The sequence below is a fragment of the Mobula birostris genome, chromosome X, assembly GCF_030028105.1.
Source record: "Mobula birostris isolate sMobBir1 chromosome X, sMobBir1.hap1, whole genome shotgun sequence".
NCBI lineage: Eukaryota > Metazoa > Chordata > Chondrichthyes > Myliobatiformes > Myliobatidae > Mobula > Mobula birostris.
This window is the reverse complement of record NC_092402.1, coordinates 2,807,357-2,830,081: the sequence shown is the minus strand read 5'-3', so window position 1 is coordinate 2,830,081 and position 22,725 is coordinate 2,807,357.

The following is a 22,725-nucleotide window of genomic DNA, read 5'->3' as shown; positions in this document are numbered from 1 at the left end:
GGTGAGGGTCACTGTGTAACTGTACAGAGTCACTGTTTATTCAGGGTGAGGGTCACTCACTGTGTAACTGTACAGAGTCACTGTTTATTCAGGGTGAGGGTCACTGTGTAACTGTACAGAGTCACTGTTTATTCAGGGTGAGAGTCACTGTGCAACTGTACAGAGTCACTGTTTATTCAGGGTGATGGTCACTCACTGTGTAACTGTACAGAGTCACTGTTTATTCAGAGTGAGGGTCACTGTAACTGCAGAGAGTCACTGTTTATTCAGGGTGAGGGTCACTCACTGTGTAACTGTACAGAGTTACTGTTTATTCAGAGTGAGGGTCACTGTGTAACTGTACAGAGTCACTGTTTATTCAGGGTGAGGGTCAGTGTGTAACTGTACAGAGTCACTGTTTATTCAGAGTGAGGGTCACTCACTGTGTAACTGTACAGAGTCACTGTTTATTCAGAGTGAGGGTCACTCACTGTGTAACTGTACAGAGTTACTGTTTATTCAGGGTGAGGGTCACTGTGTAACTGTACAGAGTCACTGTTTATTCAGGGTGAGGGTCACTCACTGTGTAACTGTACAGAGTCACTGTTTATTCAGAGTGAGGGTCACTGTGTAACTGTACAGAGTCACTGTTTATTCAGAGTGAGGGTCACTGTAACTGCAGAGAGTCACTGTTTATTCAGGGTGAGGGTCACTCACTGTGTAACTGTACAGAGTTACTGTTTATTCAGAGTGAGGGTCACTGTGTAACTGTACAGAGTCACTGTTTATTCAGTGTGAGGGTCAGTGTATAACTGTACAGAGTCACTGTTTATTCAGAGTGAGGGTCACTCACTGTGTAACTGTACAGAGTCACTGTTTATTCAGAGTGAGGGTCACTCACTGTGTAACTGTACAGAGTTACTGTTTATTCAGGGTGAGGGTCACTGTGTAACTGTACAGAGTCACTGTTTATTCAGGGTGAGGGTCACTCACTGTGTAACTGTACAGAGTCACTGTTTATTCAGAGTGAGGGTCACTGTGTAACTGTACAGAGTCACTGTTTATTCAGGGTGAGAGTCACTGTGCAACTGTACAGAGTCACTGTTTATTCAGGGTGATGGTCACTCACTGTGTAACTGTACAGAGTCACTGTTTATTCAGAGTGAGGGTCACTGTAACTGCAGAGAGTCACTGTTTATTCAGGGTGAGGGTCACTCACTGTGTAACTGTACAGAGTTACTGTTTATTCAGAGTGAGGGTCACTGTGTAACTGTACAGAGTCACTGTTTATTCAGGGTGAGGGTCAGTGTGTAACTGTACAGAGTCACTGTTTATTCAGAGTGAGGGTCACTCACTGTGTAACTGTACAGAGTCACTGTTTATTCAGAGTGAGGGTCACTCACTGTGTAACTGTACAGAGTTACTGTTTATTCAGGGTGAGGGTCACTGTGTAACTGTACAGAGTCACTGTTTATTCAGGGTGAGGGTCACTCACTGTGTAACTGTACAGAGTCACTGTTTATTCAGAGTGAGGGTCACTGTGTAACTGTACAGAGTCACTGTTTATTCAGAGTGAGGGTCACTGTAACTGCAGAGAGTCACTGTTTATTCAGGGTGAGGGTCACTCACTGTGTAACTGTACAGAGTTACTGTTTATTCAGAGTGAGGGTCACTGTGTAACTGTACAGAGTCACTGTTTATTCAGGGTGAGGGTCAGTGTGTAACTGTACAGAGTCACTGTTTATTCAGAGTGAGGGTCACTCACTGTGTAACTGTACAGAGTCACTGTTTATTCGGAGTGAGGGTCACTCACTGTGTAACTGTACAGAGTTACTGTTTATTCAGGGTGAGGGTCACTGTGTAACTGTACAGAGTCACTGTTTATTCAGGGTGAGGGTCACTCACTGTGTAACTGTACAGAGTCACTGTTTATTCAGAGTGAGGGTCACTGTGTAACTGTACAGAGTCACTGTTTATTCAGAATGAGGGTCACTCACTGTGTAACTGTACAGGGTCACTGTTTATTCAGGGTGAGGGTCACTCACTGTGTGACTGTACAGAGTCACTGTTTATTCAGGGTGAGGGTCACTCACTGTGTAACTGTACAGAGTCACTGTTTATTCAGGGTGAGGGTCACTGTGTAACTGTACAGGGTCACTGTTTATTCAGAATGAGGGTCACTCACTGTGTAACTGTACAGAGTCACTGTTTATTCAGGGTGAGGGTCAGTCACTGTGTAACTGTACAGAGTCACTGTTTATTCAGGGTGAGGGTTACTCACTGTGTAACTGTACAGAGTCACTGTTTATTCAGAGTGTGGGTCACTCACTGTGTAACTGTACAGAGTCACTGTTTATTCAGGGTGAGGGTCAGTCACTGTGTAACTGTACAGAGTCACTGTTTATTCAGGGTGAGGGTTACTCACTGTGTAACTGTACAGAGTCACTGTTTATTCAGGGTGAGGGTCACTCTCTGTGTAACTGTACAGAGTCACTGTTTATTCAGGGTGAGGGTTACTCACTGTGTAACCGTACAGAGTCACTGTTTATTCAGGGTGAGGGTCACTCACTGTGTAACTGTACAGAGTCACTGTTTATTCAGGGTGAGGGGCACTCACTGTGTAACTGTACAGAGTCACTGTTTATTCAGAGTGAGGGTCACTCACTGTGTAACTGTACAGAGTCACTGTGTATTCAGAGTGAGGGTCACTGTGTAACTGTACAGAGTCACTGTTTATTCAGGGTGAGGGTCACTCACTGTGTAACTGCACAGAGTCACTGGTTTATTCAGGGTGAGGGTTACTCACTATGTAACTGTACAGTGTCACTGTTTATTCAGAGTGTGGGTCACTCACTGTGTAACTGTACAGAGTCACTGTTTATTCAGGGTGAGGGTTACTCACTGTGTAACTGTACAGAGTCACTGTTTATTCAGGGTGAGGGTGACTCACTGTGTAACTGTACAGAGTCACTGTTTATTCAGGGTGAGGGTCACTGTGTAACTGTACAGAGTCACTGTTTATTCAGGGTGAGGGTCACTCACTATGTAACTGTGCAGAGTCATTGTTTATTCAGGGTGAGGGTCAGTCACTGTGTAGCTGTACAGAGTCACTGTTTATTCAGGGTGAGGGTCACTCACTGTGTAACCGTACAGAGTCACTGTTTATTCAGGGTGAGGGTCACTCACTGTGTAACTGTACAGAGTCATTGTTTATTCAGGGTTTCCATTCACCTCTTCTCTTTCCCCACAGACCCTACAGTGAGCTGACCTACTGCACCGAGTACTTGATGGAACATCTCGGTTATTACTGGCCAAATGAAGTTGGCGAGGTGTTGTTTGTCCAGGTCCATTATGATTTCTTCCGCTCCTGCCTGAAGAATATGGAGCCGCTTTTGTCTGACCCTCCACACATTGCAGTGCTGGGTCTGATCTTGTCCCCCATCGGGATCATTCCCATCATGGTCACCCTGGTCGTCTGGTGCAGCAAGAACAGTGAGACCAATGCCAAGAAGTAGACGTCCCCCTTCACGTTCACATCATCCGCAAGACAGGGAACATTACAACACAGCACAGTCCCTTAACCCCACAACGTTAGCTGATATTTTCACCTACTCTGAGATCAATCTAACCCTTCCCTCCGAGTTAACCTTCCATATTCCTCTCATCCACCTGCCTGAGAGTCTCCTAAATATCTCTGATGTATCTGCCTCGACACCAACCCTGGCAGGGCTGTTCAACGTACCTATCAATCTCTGTGTTAAATATACTTCCCTTGGACTTACCACACCCCCAACCCACCCATTCCAGCAATCACTATAAAGTTCCGCCCCCCTCGTATTAGCCTTTTCCACCTGGGGAAAAGTCTCTGGCTGTCCACTCAATCTGCACCTCTTATCATCTTGTACACCTCTATCAAATCACCTCTCATCCTCCTTTGCTCCCGAGAGAAAAGCCCGAACTCGATCAGCCTCTCCCCATGAGACACGCACTCTAATCCAGGCAGCATCCTGGTGAATCTCCTCTGCACCCTCTCTAATCCAGACAGCATCCTGGTGAATCTCCTCTGCACCCTCTCTAATCCAGGCAGCATCCTGGTGAATCTCCTCTGCACCCTCTCTAATCCAGGCAGCATCCTGGTGAATCTCCTCTGCACCCTCTCCAATCCGGGCGGCATCCTGGTGAATCCCCTCTGCACCCTCTCTAATCGAGGCAGGATCCTGGTGAATCTCCTCTGCACCCTCTCTAATCCAGGCAGCATCCTGGTGAATCTCCTCTGCACCCTCTCTAATCCAGGCAGCATCCTGGTGAATCTCCTCTGCACCCTCTCCAATCCGGGCAGCATCCTGTTGAATCTCCTCTGCACTCTCTCTAATCCAGGCAGCGTCCTGGTGAATCTCCTCTGCACTCTCTCTAATCCAGGCAGCATCCTGGTGAATCTCCCTCTGCACCCTCTCTAATCCGGGCAGCATCCTGGTGAATCTCCTCTGCACCCTCTCTAATCCAGGCAGCATCCTGGTGAATATCCTCTGCACCCTCTCTAATCCAGGCAGCATCCTGGTGAATCTCCTCCTGGATTGAATTGATGTATCATTCACCTTTGGTTTCCGTTGTTACCAATAATCAGAGATTCCCCTTTTTTAGGCTTTTCAGACATACTTCACAGGGTTATCCATTAAGTCCTTTGTTATTGGATATAGCTTTGGAACCCCTGGCAATTGCCTTTCGGGATTCACCCAATATATTTGGAATTATTTGTGGGAAGGAGACGCATAAGGTATCATTGTATGCAGGTGACTTGTTACTATATATCTCTAACTCAGAGAAATCCATCCCAGTAGCTTTATCACTACTAGCTCAGTTTAGTAGTTTTTCTGGTTATAAACTAAATCTTTATAACAGTGAGCTTTTTCCATTAAATATGCAAATTCCAATTTATAGACAATTACCATTTGAATTAATTACTGATTATTTCACTTATTTGGGTGTCAAAATTACTAAAAAATATATAAAAATCTATTTAAAGTTAACTTTCTACCCTTAATTGACCATGTTAAACAATTGTTTACTAAATGGTCCCCACTGTCCTTATGTAACTTTATACTTTATTGTCGCCAAACAATTGATACTAGAGCATACAATCATCACAGCGATATTTGATTCTGCGCTTCGTGCTCCCTGGAGTGCAAATCAATAGTAAATATTAAAAATTTAAATTATAAATCATAAATAGAAAATAGAAAAGGGAAAGTAACGCAGTGCAAAAAAATGAGAGGCAGGTCCGGATATTTGGAGGGTACGGCCCAGATCCGGGTCAGGATCCGTTCAGCAGTCTTATCACATTTGGAAAGAAGCTGTTCCCAAATCTGGCCGTACGAGTCTTCAAGCTCCTGAGCCTTCTCCCGGAGGGAAGAGGGATGAAAACTGCGTTGGCTGGGTGGGTCGTGTCCTTGATTATCCTGGCAGCACTGCTCCGACAGCGTGCGGTGTAAAGTGAGTCCACGGACGGAAGATTGGTTTGTGTGATGTGCTGGGCTGTGTTCACGATCTTCTGCAGCTTCTTTCGGTCTTGGACAGGACAACTTCCATACCAGGTTGTGATGCACCCTAGAAGGATGCTTTCTACGGTGCATCTATAAAAATTAGCGAGGGTTTTAGGGGACAGGCCAAATTTCTTTAGCTTTCTCAGGAAGTAAAGGTGCTGGTGGGCCTTCTTGGCAGTGGACTCTGCTTGGTTGGACCAAGTCAGGTCATTTGTGATATTCACCCTGAGGAACTTAAAGCTTTTGACCTGTTCCACTTGCGCACCACCGATGTAAATTGGGTCGTGCGGTCCGCCACTCCTTCTGAAGTCAACAACCAATTCCTTCGTCTTGCTGACGTTGAGGGATAGGTTATTGTCTTCGCACCATGCCACCAGGTTCTTAATTTCCCCTCTGTACTCAAACTCATCATTGATTGGTCGAATTAATGCTATTAAAATGACTGTTTTACCTAAATTTCTGTATTTATTTCAAATGGCACCCCTAAATCTTTTTTTGATATTATTGATTCTAAAATTTCTTCATATACATGGCAGAATAAAAATCCTAATTGAGTAAGAAATATCTACAGAAATCAAAAAAGGACGGTGGTTTAGCATTGCCAAATTTTAGATATTATTATTGGGCAATTAATATCTGATATTTAATGTTTCGGACACAAGATTGGGATGGGATGCAACATTGTCCACGATGGGTGAACCTGGAGGGCGAGTCTGTGCAGGGGTCCTCATTAGTTTCTACTTAAGGAGCTTCGCTCCCCTTTGCAGTAACCAAACTGAATAAACAAATAATTAATCCGATAATTAAACATACCATACGAATATGGTTTCAATTTTGCAAATTTTTTGGATTGAACGGATTTATTTTATCTAGTCCTATTATATCTAATTTTTTCTTTCAACCTCCTAGAATTGATCGAGCTTTTTCCTTATGGAAAACGAGGGGAATAGCATGCTTTCGTGATATATCCATGGATGATTGTTTCATGTCATTTGAACAAATATCTAATAAATATAAGTTGCCTAGTTCACATTTTTTATTAGATATCTGCAGATTAGAAGTTTTTTGAATGGTATTTTACCTAACTTTCCAATATTTCACCCAACTAATGTTACAGAAAAAAATTTTTGGTTTTAAATCCCTATCAGAAGCGCTTAATAGCAGTCTTGTATGATTTAATTACGAAAATATATCTAGGTACATCTGATAAATTAAAAAATGAATGGGAAAGAGAACTTCATGTATCTTTACCTATAGAGAAATGGGAGAAAATTATTCAACTAGTTAATACTTCCTCAATGTGTCCTAGACATACACTGATACAATTTAAAATAGTCCATAGGGCTCATATGTCTAAGAATCTCCTCTGCACCTTTTCTAATCCAGGCAGCATCCTGGTGAATCTCCACTGCACCCTCTCAAATCCAGCTAGTGTCCTGGTGAATCTCCACTGCACCCTCTCAAATCCAGCTAGTGTCCTGGTGAATCTCCTCTGCACCCTCTCTAATCCAAGCAGCATCCTGGTGAATCTCCTCTGCACCCTCTCTAATCCGGGCAGCATCCTGGTGAATCTCCTCTGCACCCTCTCTAATCCAGGCAGCATCCTGGTGAATCTCCTCTGCACCCTCTCTAATCTGGGCAGCATCCTGGTGAATCTTCCTCTGCACCCTCTCTAATCCAGGCAGCATCCTGGCGAATCTCCTCTGCACCCTCTCTAATCCAGGCAGCATCCTGGTGAATCTCCTCTGCACCCTCTCTAATCCAGGCAGCATCCTGGCGAATCTCCTCTGCACCCTCTCTAAAGCTTCCATGTCCTTCCTACAATGAGGCGACCAGAACTAAGCACAACTCTCCAACTGGGGTCTGACCAGGGTTTTATAGAGCTGCAACACTACCTCGTGGCTCTTTAATTTGACTGCCTGACTAATGAGGCCAACACATCGCACGCCTTCTTAACAACACTGTCAACTGGCACGGCAGCTTTGAGGGATTTCTGAAGGCAGACCAGCAGATCTCTCTGTACCTCCAGACTGCTGAGAACCCCTCTCCGGTCTAGCACACCATTCTGTGTGATACACCATCCTCCCAATGCCCCCACTCGTCAGCCCACTACCTGTAGTCTCCCTACTGGCATCTTCCACCTTCTGTCGCTGTGCCCTCCCCCGAGCAGTGCCTTCTCTCCCTGTTTGTAGTGGGGGTGTCAGTGAGTTGGGGGGGGGTGAGTGAGGGAGTCCACAAGTGTGGTCAATAAATGAACTGGCACGTTCCCCGAGTGTGCACGTCAGTGAGTGCTGGGTATGCCCGTGCAGGTGAGTGTGTAAGTAAGTGTGTCAGCAGGCAATGTGTCAGTTCACACTTGTCCCCGAGTGTGTTGAAGGCCCCCCCCCACCACCTCTCCTCGGTGGCGGGGGGGTGAGGTCGGTCTCACTCGGAGCCTCAGATCCCACAAAACCTCCTTCATCCCATCTTGCCTCAGGTCACATTCCACCCCTCCCCTCCAGCTTCGCCCTCCATCCTCCCTCCCTCCCTCCTTCCCTCGATAAAACCGGGCAGTGATTGCTGCAAATGCTTCTGCACTATTAAACTCCAAGGCTCTCTGAAAGTCCCCGCTCTCTGCCTGAGTGTCATTGACAGATCGGCATCACGTCCAGATCGTGAAGTGGTATTCCCAGGCCGATTCCCACTCCTGGATCCTACGCTCCGAGACTGCATCCCCACTCCGGAAGGGACCCCCCCCTCCCACTCTGGATTCCCTGCTCTGGGACCCTCTCCCACTCCAGAAGGACACCTGCCCACTCTGGATTACCTGCTCCTGGACCCTTTCCCAATCTGGATTTCTTGCTCCGGGACCCTCTCCCACACCAAGGGGTCTTTTCAACTCTGGGTTCCTCTCTCTGGGACCCTCCCCCTCTTCTGATTCTCTGCTCCAGGACTCTCTTCCTCTCGGGATTTCTTGCTCCAGGACCCTCTCCCACTCTGGATTTCCTGCTCCGGGATTCTCTCCCAGTCCTCAGCCTCTCCATCAATTCCAAATTCCCCACTGGGAGCATCCTCTCCCTCTTCTGATTCTGTGCTCCAGGACTCCCCTCCCACTCCAGAATTTCCCACTCCAGAATTCTGCCCTGGAGACCTTATCCCACTCTGGATTCCCCGCTCCCGTTCTGGGTTCCCCACTCCAGGATACAGCCCTCTTGCAGTGGTTATCTTGCAGATGGAGTGAGGCGCGGAGGGAGCTCGGGTGGGACGAGACTCCAAGACCTTCTGAAGGGACTGAGACTTGAAAGCACCGTAGGCCGTCAGACCATCAGAGAGACAGGGAGAGAGCGAGAGAGAGACAGAGAGAGCAAGAATGAGAGAAAGAGAGGGACAGTGACTCACGCTCCAACCCTGTGGGAAGAGGAGGAGAGGGGGAGTGAGGGAGTGGGGGAGAGAGGGAAAGAGGGAGAGGGGAGAGGGAGTGAAGGAGTGGGGCAGAGAGGAAGTGAGGGAGAGGGCACTGGGATGACTTAGAAGAGGGAATTAAATGCAGCATCTCCAAGTTTGCAGATGACACGAAGCTGGGCGGCAGTGTTAGCTGTGAGGAGGATGCTAAGAGGATGCAGGGTGACTTAGATAGGTTGGGTGAGTGGGCAAATTCATGGCAGATGTAATTTAATGTGGATAAATGTGAGGTTATCCACTTTGGTGGCATAAACAGGAAAACAGATTATTATCTGAATGGTGGCCGATTAGGAAAAGGGGAGGTGTAACGAGACCTGGGTGTCATTATACACCAGTCATTGAAAGCGGGCATGCAGGTACAGCAGGCGGTGAAAAAGGTGAATGATATGCTGGCATTTATAGCGAGAGGATTTGAGTACAGGAGCAGGGAGGTACTACTGCAGTTGTACAAGGCCTTGGTGAGGCCACACCTGGAGTATTGTGTGCAGTTTTGGTCCTCTAATCTGAGGAAAGACATTCTTGCCATAGAGGGAGTACAAAGAAGGTTCACCGGATTGATTCCTGGGATGGTAGGACTTTCATATGAAGAAAGACTGGATTGACTAGGCTTATACTCATTGGAATTTAGAAGATTGGGGGAGATCTTATTGAAATGTATAAAATCCTAAAGGGATTGGACAGGCTAGATGCAGGAAGATTGTTCCCGATGTTGGGGAAGTCCAGAACGAGGGGTCACAGTTTAAGGATAAAGGGGAAGCCTTTTAGGACCGAGATTAGGAAAAACTTCTTCACACAGAGGGTGGTGAATCTGTGGAATTCTGTGCCACAGGAAACAGTTGAGGCCAGTTCATTGGCGATATTTAAGAGCGAGTTAGATATGGCCCTTGTGGCTACGGGGGTCAGGGGGTATGGAGGGAAGGCTGGGGCGGGGTTCTGAGTTGGATGATCAGCCATGATTATACTGAATGGCGGTACAGGCTCGAAGGGCCGAATGGCCTGCTCCTGCACCTATTTTCTATGTTTCTATACATTCTAGCGTGAATGAAGAGTATACTGACCAATACTAAACTAGGCATGACAACCCACCGACACATTCTCCTATTGTTCTAACTCAATGGCTACGAAGGTAATTCATGGACAGGATGCAGGGCAGGTTCCTTACTGCACCAGGTACAGGTGAGTCACCGATACACCTGCCCGGCGCACGGAGCTCCGCCCCCCTCCTGGGCGCACCCTCTTACTGCAGGGCTGCGGGAGCGGGATAACAGCGCCACCCCGTGGCCGGGATGGCGTGCTACAGCGCTGAGGGGGGCGGCACGGAGCGCCACCCCGTGGCCAGGGTGGATTACTGCAGCCACAAAGACCCAGGGTTGTTCAGATCGCCAACAAGAGGAAAGTCTTCAGATACTGGAAGTCCAAGCAACAGGCACACAGTGCTGGAGGAACTCCCCAGGCCAGGCAGGTTCTGTGGAAACCAGTACAGTCGACGTTACGGGCCGAGACCCTTCAGCAGGACTGGAGAAGTCAGAGGGGGAGGGGAGGAAGAGGTACAAGGTAGTGACAGGTGAAACCAGGAGAGGGGGACGAGTGAAGTCAAGAGCTGGGGTTGATTGTGAAAGAGATTCAGCACTGGAGAAGGGGGAATCAGAAGATCATGGAAGAAAGGGAAGGGGGAGAAGATAAAGTGAGAGCGGGAGATGGGAATGAGGAGTGGTGAGGGAGACGGGGGGGTTGGCTTTGCCGGAAGTTTGAGAAATCGGGTGTCCATGCCATCCTGGGAAGCTTCCCAGTCAGTGTCGCTGCTGCAGCCTGAGTGTGGCCTCACCGCAACAGTAGAGACGGAGATGTCAGAGCGGGGAACGGGAAGAGGGGTTGAAATGCATGGCCACTGGGAGTTCCTGCTTTTACTGGCGGACGGAGCGGAGCTGTCCGCGAAGCTGTCTCCCGATCTACGTCGGGTCTCACCGATGTACAGGAGGCCACGGCGGGAGCCACCGGTCGCAGTAAATGACCCCAACACACTGACAGTTGACGTGTCGCCTCACCGGGAAGGACCGCTTGGGGCCCTAAGGGAGGAGGTGTAGGGGCAGGTGTAGCACATGTTCCGCTTGCAAGGATCGGTACCAGGAGGGAGATCAGTGGGGAGGGACGAGTGGACAAGGAAGTCGCGATCCCTGCGGAAAGCAGAAAGTTGTGGGGGGGTGGGGGGGAAGGAAAGATATGCTTGGTGGTGGGATCCCGTTGGAGGTGGCAGAAGTTTCAGAGAATTGTGTGCTGGATGTGGAGGCTGGTGGGGTGGTAGGTGAGGACAAGGGGAACCCTATCCCTGATGGGGTAGTGGGAGGACTGGGTGAGAGCAGACATGTGTGAAATGGAAGAGATGCGGTTGAGGGCATCATTGGTGGTGGATGAAGGGAAGCCCCTTTCTTTGAAGAAGGAGTTCTGGAATGAAAAGCCTCATCCTGAGAGCAGATGCGGTGGAGACGGAGGAACTGAGAGAAGGGGACGGCATTTTTACAAGTGACAGGGTGGGAAGAGGTGTAGTCCAAGTAGCTGTGAGAAACCATGGGTTTACAATAGACATCGGTGGATAAGCTGACTCCAGAGACAGAGACAGAGAGATTGAGAAAGGGGAGGGAGGTGGGGTGTTGGAAATGGAGCAGGTGAATTTGAGGGCAGGGTGGAAGTTGGAAGCAAAGTGGATGAAGTCGATGAGTTCAGCATGGGTACAGGAAGCAGCACCAATGCAGTCGTCGATGTAGTGTAGGAAAACTGCGGGACGGGCACCAGTGTAGGTTTGGAAGATAGACTGTCTCACATAGCCAACAAGCAGGCAGGCATAGCTGGGACCCATGCGAGTGCCCACGGCTGCCCCTTTAGTTTGAAGGAAGTGGGGAGGAGCCAAAGGAGAAATTGTATAGAGCAAGGACAAGTTACGCTAGATGGAGGAGAGTGGTGGTGGAGGGGAACTGGTTGGGTCTGGTGTCCAGAAAGAGAAACGGAGAGCTTTGAGGCCTTCCTGGTGGTGGAATGGAGGTGTAGAGGGACTGGACATCTTTAGTGAGAATAAGGTGACGGGGGCCAGGGATCCTGAAATCATTGAGAGGATCCAGAGCGTGTGAAGTGTCGCGGATGTCGGTAGGAAGGAACTGGACTAGCAGGGATAAAACAGCATCGAGTACAGGAACAAGCTGAAAGAATGGGTCAACCTGGACGGGCAGGTTTGTGGATTTTGGGTAGGAGGTAGAAGCGGGAGGTGCAGGGTGAAGGAACTATGAGGTTGGTAGCAGGGGATTGGAGATCCCCAGAGTCAATAAGATTGGTGACGGTGTGGGAGACAATGGCCTGGTGCTCCTTGGTGGAGTCCTGTTCTTTCAAGTCATTTCCAGAATCAGACTCGGGCATATATCGTGGAATTTGTTGATGGAGAGAAAAAAAACTGAAAAAATATGATTAAATTAGTAGTCCAAAAACAGAAATAGTCGATAAGACATAGGAGCAGCATGAGGCCATTTGGCCCATCGAGTCTGTTCTGCCATTTCATCATGGCTGATCCATTTTCCCTCCTGGCCACAACCTCCTGCCTTCTCCCCGTATCCCTTCATGCCCTGACCAATCAATGACCTACCAACCTCTGCCTTAACTATACATAATGACTTGGCCCCCACAGCTGCCTGTGACAAAGAATTCCACAGATTCACCACCCTCCGGCTAAAGAAAATCCCTCCTCAACTCTGTTTTAAAGGGACACCCCTCTATTTTCAGGTAGTGTTCTCAATAAAAAGTAGTGAGGTGGTGTTCACGGGTTCATTGTCCATTCAGAAATCGGATGGCAGAGGGGAAGAAGCTGTTCCTGAATCGTTGAGAGTGTGTCTTCAGGCTCCTGTACCTCCTCCCTGATGGCAGAGGGGAAGGAACTGTTCCTGAATCGTTGAGTGTGTGTCTTCAGGCTCCTGTACCTCCTCCCTGATGGCTGAGGGGAAGAAGCTGTTCCTGAATCGTTGAGTGTGTGTCTTCAGGCTCCTGTACCTCCTCCCTGATGGTGGAGGGGAAGAAGCTGTTCCTGAATCGTTGAGAGTGTGTCTTCAGGCTCCTGTACCTCCTCCCTGATGGCAGAGGGGAAGAAGCTGTTCCTGAATCGTTGAGTGTGTGTCTTCAGACTCCCGTACCTCCTCCCTGATGGCAGAGGGGAAGAAGCTGTTCCTGAATCGTTGAGTGTGTGTCTTCAGACTCCCGTACCTCCTCCCTGATGGCAGAGGGGAAGAAGCTGTTCCTGAATCGCTGAGTGTGTGTCTTCAGGCTTCTGTACCTCCTCCCTGACGGTAACAATGAGAACAAGGCATGACCTGGGTAATGTGGGTCGTGAATGGCGGACACTGCCCTTTTGAGGCATTGCTCCTTGAAGATGTCCTGGATAAATGATGGAGCTGACTAATTTTACAACTCTCTGCAGCTTGTTTCGATCCTGTGCTGTAGCCAGTGGGAATGCCCTCCAAAGTACAGCTGTAGAAAATTTCCAGTGTTTTTGGAGACATACAAAACCTTCTCCAACCCCGATTGAAATATAGCCACCTTGTTTGTGGCTGCATCAGTATGTTGGGACCAGGTTAGATCCCCAGAGATACTGACACGGAGGAACTCGAAATTGCTCACACTCTCCGCTTCCGACCCCTTCAGTTCACCAGGGTAAAGTTCAAAGTTCAAAGTAAATGTATTATCAAAGTAGATATGTGTCACACCTGAGTTTAATATGCCTGCAGGCATACACAGTAAATCAAAAATAGAAAAATAACAATAAGCTGTGCAAATACAGAATAATAATAATAATAATAATAATAAATAATTAAGCAATAAATATTAAGAACATGCAATGAACAGCCCAGGAGAGTGAATCTGTAGGTTGTGGGAACAGTTCAGTGATGGGACAAGTGAAGTTATCCCTTTTGGATCAAAAGCCTGATGGTTGAGGGGTAATAACTGGTCCTGAACCTGGTGGTGTGGGTCCTGAGGCTCCTGTACCTCCTTCCTGATGGTTGAGGGGTAATAACTGGTCCTGAACCTGGTGGTGTGGGTCCTGAGGCTCCTGTACCTCCTTCCTGATGGTTGAGGGGTAATAACTGTTCCTGAACCTGGTGGTGTGGGTCCTGAGGCTCCTGTGTCTCCTTCCTGATGGTTGAGGGGTAATAACTGTTCCTGAACCTGGTGGTGTGGGTCCTGAGGCTCCTGTACCTCCTTCCTGATGGTTGAGGGGTAATAACTGTCCCTGAACCTGGTGGTGTGTGTCCTGAGGCTCCTGTACCTCCTTCCTGATGGTTGAGGGGTAATAACTGTCCCTGAACCTGGTGGTGTGTGTCCTGAGGCTCCTGTACCTCCTTCCTGATGGTTGAGGGGTAATAACTGTCCCTGAACCTGGTGGTGTGTGTCCTGAGGCTCCTGTACTTCCTTCTTGATGGTTGAGGGGTAATAACTGTACCTGAACCTGGTGGTGTAAGTCCTGAGGCTCCTGTACCTCCTTCCTGATGGTTGAGGGGTAATAACTGTTCCTGAACCTGGTGGTGTGGGTCCTGAGGCTCCTGTACCTCCTTCTTGATGGTTGAGGGGGTAATAACTGTTCCTGAACCTGGTGGTGTGGGTCCTGAGGCTCCTGTACCTCCTTCCTGATGGTTGAGGGGTAATAACTGTTCCTGAACCTGGTGGTGTGGGTCCTGAGGCTCCTGTACCTCCTTCTTGATGGTTGAGGGGGTAATAACTGTTCCTGAACCTGGTGGTGTGGGTCCTGAGGCTCCTGTACCTCCTTCCTGATGTTTGAGGGGTAATAACTGTTCCTGAACCTGGTGGTGTGGGACCTGAGGCTCCTGTACCTCCTTCCTGATGGTCGAGGGGGTAATAATTGTTCCTGAACCTGGTGGTGTGGGACCTGAGGCTCCTGTATCTTCTTCCTGATGGTTGAGGGGTAATAACTGTCCCTGAACATGGTACTGTGGGCCCTGAGGCTCCTGTACCTCCTTCCTGATGGTTGAGAGGTAATAACTGTTCCTGAACCTGGTGGCGTGGGTCCTGAGGCTCCTGTGTCACCTTCCTGATGGTTGAGGGGTAATAACTGTCCCTGAACCCGGTGGAGTGGGCCCTGAGGCTCCTGTACCTCCTTCCTGATGGCTGAGGGGTGATAACTGCTCCTGAACCTGGTGGTGTGGGTCCTGAGGCTCCTGTACCTTCTACCTAATGGTTGAGGGGTAATAACTGTCCCTGAACCCGGTGGAGTGGGCCCTGAGGCTCCTGTACCTCCTTCCTGATGGCTGAGGGGTGATAACTGCTCCTGAACCTGGTGGTGTGGGTCCTGAGGCTCCTGTACCTTCTACCTAATGGTTGAGGGGTAATAACTGTTCCCGAACCTGGTGGTGTGGGACCTGAGGATCCTGTACCTCCTTCCTGATGGCAGCAGCGAGAAGAGAGCATGGCCTGTGTGGTGGGTGCCCCTGATGACCCATACTGCTTTTCTGCAACAGTGCTCGGTGTTTATGTGCTCAGGATTGGGGAGGGCTTTACCCCTGATGGACCAGGCCGTATCCACTGCTCTTTGTAGGATTTTCCGTTCAAGGGCATTGGCGTTTCCATACCCGGCTGTGATGCAGACAGTCAGTATACTCTCAGCCGCACGTGTAGTTCGAAACTTACAGTGAGAAGCGTTGTTTGCATCAAATCAAATCAATGAGGATTGAGCTGGGTGGCCTGGAAGTGGCACTGTGTTTCCAGCAGGGCCTGCTCGCACAGAGTGGACCGAACAGTCAGCATTTCCAGCCGAGACCCTTCTCCACGACTGGAAAAGAAGGGGGAACGAGCCAGAATATAGAGCTGGGGGAAACGGGAAGGAGGACAGGCTCTTTTCGCACAATCTATTTCTGTTTATATACCCTAATTGTAACTTATAGCATATTTTATGCCTTGCACTGTACTGCTGCCGCACGAAAGTTAAGGACTTACACTCAGAGATAACATGCTTGGCTCTGACGTACTGCTGGCCTGTTCAGAGGGACAGTTAGGTATAAACTTGAACAAAGTCGGCCGTGGGTCCGCGAGAGAGATGTTGGAGGGGTGGCACGTCCCTCATTTGTCCAGGAGGCGGAGGGGCCTTATACAGTGTGTGAAGGAGAGCAGATGTGGCAGGGTAGGGGAGTGAACTGACAACATCATTGGCCTGCACAGGCTTGGGTAGTGGACAGAAATACACTGGCAATAGCCTTCGATCACCTGGACAATACTGGTTCTTAGGTCAGGGTGGCATTTATTGACTACAGTTCACGATCTTTCCTACAGGTCTGATCAAAAAGCAACCAAGATCTGGGCCTTTGTACCTCCCTCCACAACCAGACCCTCGACTTCCTCGCCGGGAGACCACAATCTGTGTGGATTGGTGATAACATCTCCTCCTCGCTGACGATCAACACTGGCGCACCTCAGAGGTGTGTGCTTAGCCCACTGCTCTACTCTCTATATACACATGACTGTGTGTCTAGGAACAGCTCAAATACCATCTATACATTTGCTGATGAAACAACCATAACACGAGGAATTCTGCAGATGCTGGAAATTCAAGCAACACACATCAAAGTTGCTGGTGAACGCAGCAGGCCAGGTGACATCTCTAGGAAGAGGTACAGTCGACGTTTCAGGCCAAGACCCTTCGTCAGGACGAACTGAAGGAAGAGCTAGTAAGAGATTTGAAAGATGAAACAACCATTGTTGGTAGAATCTCAGGTGGTGACGAGAGGGCGTACAGGAGTGAGGTATGCCAACTAGTGGAATGGTGCCACAGCAACAGCCTGGCAATCAACGTCAGTAAGATGAAAGAGCTGATTGTGGACTTCAGGAAGGGGAAGACGAAGGAACACATACCAATCCTCATAGAGGGATCAGAAGTGGAGAGAGTGAGCAGTTTCAAGTTCCTGGGTGTCAAGATCTCTGAGGATCTAACCTGGCCCCAACATATCGATGCAGCTATAAAAAGGCCAGACACTGGCTATATTTCATTAGGAGTTTGAGGAGATGTGGCATGTCAACAAATACACTCGCAAATTTCCACAGATGTACCGTGAAGAGCATTCTAACTGGCTGCATCACCGTCTGGAAAAGCGCATTGGGGGGGGGGGCGGTTACTACACAGGATCGAAAGAAGCTGCAGAGAGTTGTGAACTCAGTCAGCCCCCATCACCCAGAACATGCCTTGTTCTCATTGCTACCGTCAGGCAGGAGGTACAGGAGCCTGAAGACACACACTCAACGATTCAGGAACAGCTTCTTCCCCTCTGCCATCAGGGAGGAGGTACAGGAGCCTGAAGACACACACTCAGCGGTTCAGGAACAGCTTCTTCCCCTCTGCCATCAGGGAGGAGGTACAGGAGCCTGAAGACACACACTCAGCGATTCAGGAACAGCTTCTTCCCCTCTGCCATCAGGGAGGAGGTACAGGAGCCTGAAGACACACACTCAACGGTTCAGGAACAGCTCCTTCCCCTCTGCCATCAGGGAGGAGGTACAGGAGCCTGAAGACACACACTCAGCGATTCAGGAACAGCTTCTTCCCCTCTGCCATCAGGGAGGAGGTACAGGAGCCTGAAGACACACACTCAGCGATTCAGAAACAGCTTCTTCCCCTCTGCCATCAGGGAGGAGGTACAGGAGCCTGAAGACACACACTCAACGATTCAGGAACAGCTTCTTCCCCTCTGCCATCCGATTTCTGAACGGACCCATGAACACTACCTCATTAATTTTTTTGTACTACTTACTAATCTAACAATTATATACATATATGCATGCTTACTGTAATTCACAGATTTTTGCTATTAAGTTACTGTAATGTACTGCTGCAGCCAAAACAACAAATGTCACGACATATGCCAGTAATTGTGATTTTGAATGGGGTCAGTGGAGTGAGAGTTTATACTGTTCGCTGCCACCAGGTGGCAGTGTGGGCTGTGGAGGAAGACGCTGTGCATCTTCCTGGGAATGTAGGCAAGTTAACGACAACCTTATCGTCAGACACACAAAGATCAAACTTAGAAGTAAGTTTATTATCAAAGGACGTACATGTCATCACGAACTGCCGTGAGATTTGCCTTCTTGCAGGCATTCAGAGTAGAACAAAAAAAAATACAATAGGACACTCCCTCAAACAACAGGAATTCTGCAGATGCTGGAAATTCAAGCAACTCACATCAAAGTTGCTGGTGAACCCAGCAGGCCAGGCAGCATCTGTAGGAAGAGGTGCAGTCGACGTTTCAGGCCGAGACCCTTCGTCAGGACACTCCCTCACTTTTTTTAATATGCTTTCAGTTAGTTCTGACAAAGGGTCTTGGCCCGAAACATCAACTGTACCTCTTCCTATAGATGCTGCCTGGCCTGCTGCGTTCACCAGCATTTTGTGTGGGTGTGTTTCTGTTTTCTTTGTTCATTCTTTAAAAATCTATTCAATATACGTATACTGTAATTGATTTACTTATTTATTTATTATTATCATTTTTATTTTCTTATTTTTTTCTCTTCTAGATTATGTATTGCATTGAACTGCTGCTGCTAATTTCATGACATATGCTGGTGATAATAAATCTGAATTTTGAAAAACTACACACAAAGTCTGACAACCAGTGTGCAAACAAAGAATAAACTGCAAAGACAAATAAATAAGACTGAGAATATGGTGATGGTGGAGTTCTTATGAAAGTGAAGTTGCAGGTTGTGGAATCAGCTCAGAGTTGAGGTGGGTGAAGTCATCCAAGCTGGTTCAAGAGCCTGATGGTCAGGGGATAATAACTGTTCCTACAAGACCAAAAGATACCAGAACAGAATTAGGCCATTTGGCCCATCGATAGGGTCTTTTAAGAGACTCCTGGATGGCTACATGGAGCTTAGAAAAATAGAGGGCTATGGGTAAGCCTAGGTAGTTCTAAGGTAAGGACATGTTCAGCACAGCTTTGTGGGCCGAAGGGCCCTTCTTGTGCTGTAGGTTTTCTATGTTTCTAGGAGTCTGCTCCGCCATTTCATCATGGCTGATCCATTTTCCCTCTCAGCCCCAAACTCCTGCCTTCTCCCCGTATCCCTTCATGCCCTGGCCAATCAAGAATCTATCAACCTCTGCCTTAAATATACATAAAGACTTGGCCTCCTCAGCTGCCTGTGGCAATGAATTCCTCAGATTCACCAGACTCTGGCTAAAGAAATTCCTCCTCACCTCTATTCTGAAAGGTCGCATCTCTATTCTGAGGCCGTGTCCTCTGGTCTTAGGCTCCATAGGAAATATCCTCTCCACACCGAATCTATCGGAGTCTTTCGACATTAAATAGGTTTCAATTAGGCTACCCCTCATCCATCTGAATTCCAATGAGTACAGGCCCAGAGCCATCAAATACTCTTCATTTGCCAAGCCATTCAATCGCTAAATCATTATTGTGAACCTCCTCTGAACCCTCTCCAATGTCAGCACATCCTTTCTTAGATAAGGGGCCCAAAACAGCTCACAATACTCCAAGTGAGAACTCACCAGTGCTTCATTACATCTCTGCTTTTATATTCTAGTCCTCTCGAAGTGAGTACTATGATTCCATTTGCCTTCCTCGCCACCAACTCTACCTACCAATTAACCTTCAGGGAATCCTATGAAGGATTCCCAAGTCCCTTTTGCACCTCAGACTTTTGAATTTTCTCTCCATTTTGAAAACAGTCCACCCTTACATTTCTCCTGCCAAAATGCATGACCACACACTTCCAGACACTGTATTCCATCTGCCACTTCTTTGCCCATTCTCCCAATCTAAGTCCCTCTGTAGCCTACTTCCTCAAAGCTAGCTGCCCCTCCACCTATCTTCGTATTGTCCGCAGACTTTGCCACAAAGCCATCAATTCTGTCACCCAAGTCATTGACATATAACATAAAAAAGAGTGGACCCAACAGAGACCCTCGTAGAACACCACTAGTCACCAGCCACCAATCAGAAAAGGCTCCCTTTTTTTCTACACTTTGCCTCCTGCCAATCAACCACTGGTTTGTTCAACCCAGTATCTTTCCTGAAATACCACGGGCTCGTAACTTGTCAAGCAGCCTCACGTGTGGCACCTTGTCAAAGGTCTTCTGAAAATTCCAGTACACAACATTCACTGATTCTCTTTTGTCTATCCTGCTTGATACTTCTTCAAAGAACTCCAACAGATTTGCCAGGCAAGATCTTCCCTTAAGGAAACCATGCTGATTATGACCTATTTTATCATGTGTCTCCCGAAACCACATCCTTAACAATCGACTCCAACATCTTCCCAACCAGTGAGGTCAGATTAACTGGCCTATAATTTCCTTTCTTCTGCCACCCTCCTTTCTTGAAGAGTGGAGGAACATTTGCAAATTTCCATTCCTCCGGATTCATCCTAGAATCAATTGATTCTTGAAGGATCATTACTAATGCCTCCACAATCTCTTCAGCCACCTCTTTCAGAACCCTGGGGTGTAGTCCATCTGACGTATCTTCAGTATCCCAAGAACTTTCTCCCCAGTGATGGCAACTTCACAAACTTCTGCCCCCTGACACTCTCAAACATCCACACACTGCTGGTGTCTTCCACAGTGAAGACTGATGCAAGATACTTATTCAGTTTGTCCACTATTTCCTTGTCCCCCATTACTACCTCTCCAGCACTGCTTTCCAGTGTTGCAATATCCATTTTCACCTCTCTTTTACACTTGATACATCTGAAGAAACTTTTGGTATTCTCTTTAATATTATTGGCTAGCTTATCCGAGTATTATATCTTTTTCTTCTTACTGACTTTTTTAGTTGCTTTCTGTTTGTTTTTAAAAGCTTCCTAATCCTCTAACTTCCCTCTAATCTTTGCTCTGTTATATGCCCTTTCTTTGGCTTTGACTTCTCTTGTTAGCCACGGTTGTGTCATCTTTCCTTTAGAATATTTCTTCCTCTTTGGGATGTATATATCCTGCTCTTTCCAAATTGCTTCCAGAAATTCCAGCCATTGCTGCTCTGCCATCATCCCTGCCAGTGTTCTTTCCCAATTAATTCTGGCCAACTCCCCTCTCATGCCTCTGTAATTCCCTTTAATCCACTGTAATACTGATACATCTGACTTTAGCTTCTCCCTCTCAAATTTAAGAGTGCATCCGATCATATTATGATCATTCTCCCTTTAGGGTTCCTTTACCTTAAGCTCTCTGATCAATTCTGGTTCATTGCACAACACCCGGTCCAGATTAGCTGATCCTCTGTGGGCTCAATCACGAACTGCTCTAAATAGCCATCTCACTGGCACTCTAGAAATTTCCCCTCCTGAGATTCTGCACCAACCTGATTTTCCCAATGTATCTGCATATTGAAATCCCCCATGACTATTGTAACGTTGCCTTTTTGGTGTGCATTTTCTACTTCCATTGTAATTTGTAGACCACATCCTTACTACTGTTTGGGGGTCTGTATACAACTCCCATCAGGGTCTTTTCACCCTTGCAGTTCCGTAGCTGTACCCACAACGATTCAACGCCTTCCGACCCTATGTCATCCCTTTCTGATGATTTGATTTCACTTTTTACCAACAGAGCCACTTCTTTCATCCACGATTCAGTGACCCTACAACATCATACCTGCCAATCTGTAACTGTTGATCCACCTTATTCCATATCCTGTACACATTCAAATATAACACGTTCAGTCCTGTGTTCAAACCCTCCAGAACAAATCCAGCAAACAAGTCCGCAAGGATATTGGTCCCCCGTCCGCTTCAGGTGTGAACCGTCTGTTTTGTACAAGTCATACTTTCCCCAGAAGAGATGCTGATGATCCATAAATCTGCCCCCGTTCCTGAACCTGGTGATGTGTGGCCTGAGAGTTCTGTACCCGTGTGAACAGCTGCAATGAGAAAACTTATTTGCAGCAGCACCACAGGTGTACTGTACTATGTACACAGCACAGGTACACCAGGTACACATCACAGGTACACGTCACCAGGTACACATCACAGGTACACATCACAGGTACACTTCACAGGTACACGTCACAGGTACGCGTCACCAGGTACACGTCACAGGTACGCGTCACCAGGTACACGTCACCAGCTACACGTCACAGGTACACGTCACAGGTACACGCCACCAGGTACACGTCACAGGTACAAGTCACCAGATACACAATATTCACAAGAAAAACGCACATTCTACAATTAGAAGAAAACTAAGCCCATTGTAATGCAAAGTTATCGAAGTGTTAACGGTCAGTGAGGGAATGTGTGGGTTCACCTGCTCTAACAGATGGAGCAGGTGGTTGAAATGGACAGGGTCTGATCAGTCTGGAGCTCAGAGGGACCTGGATATCCTTCTGCCAAATCATTCAACAGTGACAGGTCCCTGCCAGCAGCTGGGAAGGTAAATAATTCACTGGAGTCACAGAGTCACAAAGCAAGGATACAGGCCATTCGGCCCAATCTGTTCCTGCTAGGAGGGACCTGGACATCCTTCTCCCAAATCACTCAACAGTGACAGGCCCCTGCCAGCAGCTGGGAAGGTAAATAATTCACTGGAGCCACAGTCACACAGGATGGAACGAGGCCATTCTGACCCAAATGCCTACCTGAGTTCGTCCTGTTTGCCAGCATTTGGCCCATTTCCCTCTCTGAACACTTCCTATCCAGGTTCCTGTCCAAACATCTTTCCAACATTACAATAGTGCCCACGTCCTGTCTGCTTGAAATCTTTCCCCTCTTACCTTAAATCTGT